Consider the following 8,226-nt stretch of genomic DNA (forward strand, 5'->3'; position numbering starts at 1 on the left):
CCAGCAAAGATGGCTGACAAAACATTATGGTGGAAGCAAATGTAAGTAAGTATAACGTCATAACGAGTCAAGCAAAACATTTATAATTGAGAGGAATATTTTAGTTAATAATGTAGAGACAAACGTTTGTGCATATTATTTTGTCATAAAGTTAGTTTATGAATGGCCCTGACAAAATGTGACGCCATAGTGAGTAATATATATGATGGCAGCACATCTGTGGAAACAAAACTGCTTGATTTTGATGAATTGAAAGGAGAAACAGCAGAGGGAATTGCAGCTGAGGTCCTGGTGGTCATCCAAAAAATGTAACCTGCAAAACAAAATCGTGGCATTCTCTGCTGACAACACATATACCAACTTTGGAGAAGTGAATAGGCTGGGGAGGGTCAATGTCCATACCAAAGTTAAAAAGGCTCTGCAGCAGGAGGTGATTGTCTTAGGTTGTCCTGCCCACATCATTCATAACATGGCCAGAACAGCTTTGGATATGATTCTCCTTGATGTTGAGTACCTGCTCACAAAGATATTTTCATATTTTCACTGTCAGATTAGAAAGACTGAAGAGCTTTTGTGAGTTTGTTGGCCAGGAGTCCCATAACATTTTAGGACACCGCAATGTTCGCTGGCTGTCCATGCTCCCTGCTCTAGAAAGAGTGCTGAAAATGTATGTGCCATTTCAAATCCTTTTTTCTTTCGGAAGACAGATGCCCTGTTGTTCTGCGAACAATGTTTGAAGATCCACTGACTGAACTTTGGCTGGCCTTTGTACATGGAAACCTAACAGTATTCAGTGACACGATCAAGATGCTTGAAGACCAGGACCGCTGTGCTGTGGAGTCAGCTGCAATTCTGAGAAACGTTGAGGCAAAATTGACTGCAAGACGTGATGACAACTTCACTCCAGTTTTGGTCAGAGGACTTCTGAGAGAGCTAGAGGAAAATGGAGCAATGTCTAAATAGAGATTTCTCAAAACATCCCAATCCTTCTTCACTACAGCTGTGAATTACCTGCAAGCATGGGGAAAGTGTAACCGATGTGAAATGGCTAGTTAGTTAGCAGTTGTGCGCGCTAATAGCGTTTCAATCGGGTGATGTCACTCGTTCTGCGACCTTAAGTAGTTGTTCCCCTTGCTCTGCAAGGGCCGCGGCTTTTGTGGCGCGATGGGTAACGATGCTTCGTGGGTGTCAGTTGTTGATGTGCGCACTGGGTCCCTGGTTCAAGCCCAGGTTGAGGAGAGGGACGGAAGCTATACTGTTACAAAAGCACACAAATAATCTAAAAGATTTACATTGTCTCCTTTTAAAAAGGCAACCTCAGCGTGAAGAGATCCAGAAGGCAGCAGCCACACTGCAGGAAAAATGCCCCAATGTGACCATCAATGAGGATGCATTGTTTGACGAGGTTACTGGCCTGCAAGAGTTCCTAAAGGGGGGATCGCTTGAAGAATGGAAAACATCTGAGACAACGCTTAGTCAGATATGGAGCATGGTGGTTAACCACTTCAAAGAGAACGACATCCCACACACTAACCTGGCTAGATTAGCGTCTGTTGTCATGTGCTTACCTGGAAGTAATGCACCAGTCGAGAGAGTGTTCTCCCAAATGAATGATCTATGGACAGCAGCAGGAAATAGGTTCACTGTTCTGACCATCAAGGCCATGCTTATTGTGAAGACAATCTTCATCCTCCCCTGCCAGGAGTTCATGGAGAAGCTGGCCAAAGACAGAGCAATCCTGAAGAAAATACCAGTAACTCAGATATCTTCTTAGAAATATACAGATTTGGTTGGTATAATGGTATTAAGTAGTTACCAATCTTATCATCTCATTTCTTTATTATGTTGTTAAGTATTTCACATATACTATTGTCTCTTTTTTGTCAATTTTTCTCATGTTCTCTTCTGCTCTTATTCTACCAGGACCACTGAATGGCTGTTCAGATCGGACAGTTCTGTCTTGTCTGTAGGGTTTCTGTAATATAGTTGTTTTCTCTGTCTATCACAGTGAGCCTGTTAGATTCAATACATGAAACCGGAATTGTCCCCTTTTTTTATTTCATAGATAATAACATTGGATATTTTAATGGTATATTGACCGCCAAACTGGAAATGTCCCCGGTTTTCATTTCAGAAATCTGGTCACTTTAAATTAGAAGTTGCATAGAAGTGTGGGCTTAAGCTTTTACTTTTAAAATGGTTCAATAGACAGTCATTCGCTATATGCGAATGCGTTTAATGCGTGAAATAAAGTCACTACAAAAGATTAACACATTCTGCCCACATGTCTACAGATGTAGTTTATTTTAGAAACTGTCATGCCTCAGTTCCAACATCTCCAAATCATACAGAAAATGGGGGCGTTTTCGTTACCACTAGAGTTGAATGGAGGGTGTTTTTCAGGCAGGGTTATGACTCTTGTTCGTGAGCAAACAAATATAGAATGCCTCTGATTTATCAAAGAAAACGTCGATATGTTGTGTGCAACTGTTTGATAAATCCCAATCATTTGTTGCACACGCACATCCTAGAATCTCCACATAGCACAGAATTTTGTAAAAAATATCGAAAAATAAGGAACCAAGGGTCGTGAACGAGCGCTACAACCCCGTCTGGAAAACACCCTCCAATCAATTTTAATGCTAACAAAAATGCCCTAATTTGCTGTATGGTGTGGAAATGTTGGAACTGGGCAATGTCAGTTTCCTAAAATAAATCGCAAAAGCAAATTTGAGCTAATTTCTGTAGAGGTGTGGGCAGAATGTATTAATCTTTTGCAGTGACTTTTCAAACTGAAAATGCATGCCACCTATAGCAAGTGCCAAACACTGGCTGCGCATTCTGTAAGATTGATTGTCTATATGAATATATCCGCAGTGCCTAGTTGGAGCCACCTCTCGATTTTGGAATTTTTTGTTCCGGAACCTATTTGCCATGATCAGTACCTCTCTTGGCATGAAAAATAATTGTCACTGTTTGCAATGTAAAAAGTGTAATAAGATCAATAAGAGTTCATTGAAGTTGCCTTCTCTGTAGTTATCCTGCCCCCTAAAAAACGTAATGTGAAAACGTGCCTGATATTCTGAGAATTGATTCGTGTTGGGCCAAAAATCTCCCCCCTGCCAGAATTCCCCCCCCCCTCTAATTTTCTTCATTTTGTGGCTAGAGTCAAATACTTTCCGTGGCACACATCAGAGTCAAATACTTTCTATAGAACAAACTTCACATCAGGATAGGCAACGGAAATGAATAATACATGTATGTGTGTTATATTAAACATAGAGGAGGGAGTAAAATGTTGGCAAGCAACAAACATTTAAGAACAACTATGGCTGAATTATTATCCTTACACTTTCAAAAATACTAGTCGAATAAGACATGGGAGAGATGACGAATTTTGGCTAATACAAAATCAGTAGCGGGTTAAGTACGGGCGACAAGGGCAGCCGCTCAGGGCAGTATCTTGCCGGGGGCGACACCGGGCGCCCCCAGGTGCAGGCGGGGGCGGGCGCATGCGCGGGCGCAATACAAGTTAGAACAGTCACATACACTTGTATATACCAATGCCTGGCCATTTCTGTGGTTAGAGAGAGAAGCGCGCCTGTATCTCTCACAGAACTAGAATGAGATTCACTTTCTATGATCTCTTTCTCTCCCTCTCTCTGCTCTAATAGACATGCTCCTGCGATTTTTATCTCTCCAGCGTTGCACTTCATAATTTATTTATTTTAGAATTATACACTCTTAGAAAAAAGGGTGCTATCTAGAACCAACCAGGCTTCTTCGGCTGTCCCCATAGAAGATCCCCTTTTGGTTCCAGGTAGAACCCTTTCCACAGAGGGTTTTAAATTGAACCAAAAAGAGTTCTACCTGGAACCAAAGAGGGTTCTACCTGGAACCTAAAAGGGTTCTCCTATGGGGACAGCCGCAGAACCCTTTTGGAACCCTTTGTAGCCGCGTAAAGGGTGCTGGAGGTGCCGCATCACCCCTGGAAATGTTTACATGTTGTAGAATTACTGCTGTCTATTGAGAAAGAAATTAAATAATTTCGAATACTACACCATGAATATGCCAATAATTTAGCAACAGAGGGTCAATAGTTTATTTTATTTTTAAACAGCCTAGCTGCAGATTGTGTGTAGCCCAATCACAAGGCATGCCTACAGTCTGGAACGCGCGGCAAATCTGAGTGAACAGTTTGCAGCCAAAACAGGCCTTTGCAATATTTCAAATCGCCAAACATCGCTGGAAAACACAGGTTTGAAAGCAAATGAATTCTGCTGAAAAGAGAAGACTAATCTGTCTGTAATATATTATCAAAATATGTGTTCAACTTTCAAATAGCCCTACTGAGCCGAAAATCATGGTTTTACAAAGTAAAACAATGCGTTACAAAGTTACACAAGAAAGTTTGGCTTTTGGTACGAGCGCATCGACCATTCGCGGGTGAGTGAGCTGCGCATCCTTGGGTGAGTCAGTGAAACTGGAAAGCTTTTTTAGGACTATAATTTCTTTCTCATATTGTACAACATGTGTGTCTCCACACACCTATGCCTCTGCTATTGATGGATTCAAGACAAGGTCGTTTTGATGTAGAATGATGTAGAATTGCATGTGTGCATCTTCTGCAAGCGCTTAAACTCTACTGCTCTATGCCAGCACGCAAAAGCGATGATATGCATGCAATGCTTTGTTGTAAAGGAGATTTTTTTCCACTTCATGCGTTCCGGTACCACAGGTCAGCCCCATCTCGGCTCAGTTTTTGTTCCGGCACCTCCCAATTTACAAATTACGCGCTGAATATCCGAACAACTTAAACGTAGGCTAAATGACTACAGCCCACACTTCTATTCAAAATTTGAATTGCTGTTCAATATTTTGTTTATCAATACACGATTGTGTTTCTATCTCCTGCCTTGGTTTAGGCTCTGAGATTAAATAGGCTATGATGTTGAGCTCCTACCGCACAGCAATATTGTAGCCTACCCATACCGTCAAATATTTGAAATAGGCTATGTCTATTTAATTTTGAGCATGGTTGGCTATTTGTAACCTTGTCTCAGAGCCTTTCGTATTATCATGTACATAAATCCAAGACACTCCATTTAGTATGAAATGTTATGTTTCATATAATATGTTACGTTTTGTATGGTATGTATTAATTTGTGGATGTCCATCACCCATTTCGTATGATGTTGCAAATTACAATTCGGATTATATGTTCCGAATTTGCAAAACGTACAATATGTTACGAATTTTAAAATTGTACTATATGTTAGGAATTCTAGCTAGGTGGCTAATGTTAGCTAGCTCGCTAACGCTAGCTAGGCTAGGGGTTAGGGTTAAGGTTGTGGTTAAGTTTAGGAGTTAGGTTAAAGGGTTTTAAGGTTAGGGTTGGCTAAAAGGGTTCGGGTTAATGGAAGGGTTAGCTAACATGCTAAGTAGTTGCAAAGTAGCAACAAGTAGTAAGTAGTTGAAAAGTTACTAATTGGCTAAAGTTGTCCGTGATGAGATTTGAACTCACAACATTTGGGTTGCTAGACATTTGCATTATGTGCCCACCGATCCACCCCGGCCACCCCATAAGTAACCATCTGTCTTCTGTAACCATACCAAATGTAACATATCATACTGAAGTGTCTCGAATTTACTTACAGAATGATACGTCATGCTCTGAGACCAGGCTAATATTTAATGAGCAATGGATAAATGGTAGCCTCATTTTTATTGTGTAGTGGGAATAAAGCAGTCATGTCAGAAAAGGAGAGCCATGCCCTCCAATATGATTATTATTTAGGCCTATATAATAAAAGTAAAATAAATAGGCCTATATGAATTAGACAACATGCTGCTATATACAGTATATGCATATATGCGATCTCTTCACCAAAGGCAAAGGCGTCTGTTTTATCATTAGGCCTACATGTTAATGTTGTTAATAGCATACCATTATTATAATTCCTGTGCATCAAACACTTCCTTTTTCCCCAAAATAACAATATTTGCTTGCAATACAGTTGATCACCCACTAGAAGTTGTGCGTATGCATGGTCTGATATTTGCGTGCAGATTAGCACACATTCCCGTCAAATTCAAAATGGAAATTTACCAACCTTTGTGGGACAACTGGTGAACACACTGTTTAGTCTTTTTTTGTGAGCACACACCTTCGATAAATGATGCCCCTGGTGAGGGGTGTCTTTATGACAAGAAAAAGTGAACTCATGTCAAATGTGGAGTAAAGTGAAAAGAAGGTATGGCTTGTGGAGAAGAAGCTGACATGAAAATATGATTGAGAAATTGTTCTTACAGTGACTGAATTACTTCATTATACCATCTCATAACATATTAATTTCATAACATGTCATCATCATTGGACCGACCATTGAAACAATGTAATTAGTCAACTCCATCCTGAAAACTGAAGTTTTTGTAAATAATACTGGTTACTGTAAATTGGGGCAAATGTACATGTGTGTTTATAGCTACTTGTTTTATAACCCATGGCTACAATAGTTACTAGTCCAGCTTTGAAAGTCAACATGAAAGCAGGCCTGCCTGAGATTTCAGTCAGAAAAAAGCTTATTGGCATGATATCAGTATAAATGTGTGCATCATACTGATATGAAGGCCTAGTAAAGTTATTTTGGGAGCAGAGTTGCAGAGACATCTCACCTATACATGCTAACATGAGCTAATTGGCCAAGTGCCAGGGCAGAGACGATTTATTGTCCATTTCCAATAAACAGTACAAGACTCATTTTACTACTGCTTTTATCACATAATAGAAAAGTCATTATTACGAGGTGCATGGTAAGTAAATAACAGAAAATTAGAATAAAATAAATCAAAAATAAAATCATTGCTGTGATAGTCCAAGTGTGGGTGGCAGGCCAACCAAATACTACTATTTGAAATTAGATTTTGATATTGTGGAACCCTTGTAGAAGTCTTCATTGATTTGTTGCATTCCATTTATTTCCAGCAAAGATGAATGGACATTTGATGATACAGCCACAGAAAAGAGAATTTGATAATAAACATTCATGAAAACAGTGACGATTGAAAGCTGCTGATATTGTTCACTGGAGCGTCATTTGCCCCCTGCAACTTGTGATGCAATGAGACTTTAGGTTTAAAAACATGACAGAGACGTTGCTCTGCTTTAGAGAGGAAAGTGGGGTTTGATGAGCACACTAGTGGAAAAAAAGACTGATGTGTTATCACTGGTGATGAAAAATGTTAGTTGGCTCTCAGTACCATGCTTACTCCAAAGGACACTATCTGGCCCAGAAAGACGGTGTGAGGAGAGGGTGTGTGTGTGTCTGTCACAACACCAGGGGTCTACACACTCAACTCCAAGAGGACCATGTGGAGACCATGCTTGTTTCCATTATACAATTACAATAGCAAAAAATGCAGGATACAGTATATGTTCCAAAATTGACGTTTGAATGTTATATGCTACAGTACTGTACATTACAGTACATTACACTGTTATCTTATTAGGCAATACCTTTGCACTACCCATTAAAATGTACTGAACATAACATTTCCATCATTTCTATCCCATGTGTGATCATTGAAGACATCTTTCACAATCATTAATGCAAAAAATAAATGTATTGTTTAAATATAATTACTACATAGGTCTACTGTAATCAAAAAGACCCTATCAAAAAGTCCCCAGCGACGTGTATGCAATTTATAATTTCTAGAACTACAGAACAACAATCTTTATATAATCTATATACAAATGTCAAATATTGACTGACTGAGTTTGATATGCTACTTCTGATTTGCTGATTCCTTTCATGACTATAGGAGGTAAACTTTTCCCACGGCACAGAAGACGTGGATGTCGTTTAAGGCCGCCCCCCGCACCTCTCTGATTCAGAGGGGTTGGGTTAAATGCGGAAGATACATTTCAGTTGAAGGAATTGAGTTGTACAACTGACTAGGTATCCCCCTTTCCCTTTAAACATACATGATTACTAGTGGGTGGTGGATTTCATCCATAAAAAAAGAGGGGACAAAACAGCAGAGGGCAGTACCGTATTGCAAATACCAATACATTATATTGTCACTAGCAACTGGATGGATACAAACAAACAACAGTTAAGAGTGGTGTGTTCATGACATGTTGGAAACTTGGAAATACGAGCTTCCAAGTGGGAAAAATCCATCTGAACGGCCCACCAACTCATAATTACTTCTTTACATGCT

This window comes from Salmo salar, chromosome ssa19 (genome assembly GCF_905237065.1).
Source record: "Salmo salar chromosome ssa19, Ssal_v3.1, whole genome shotgun sequence".
NCBI lineage: Eukaryota > Metazoa > Chordata > Actinopteri > Salmoniformes > Salmonidae > Salmo > Salmo salar.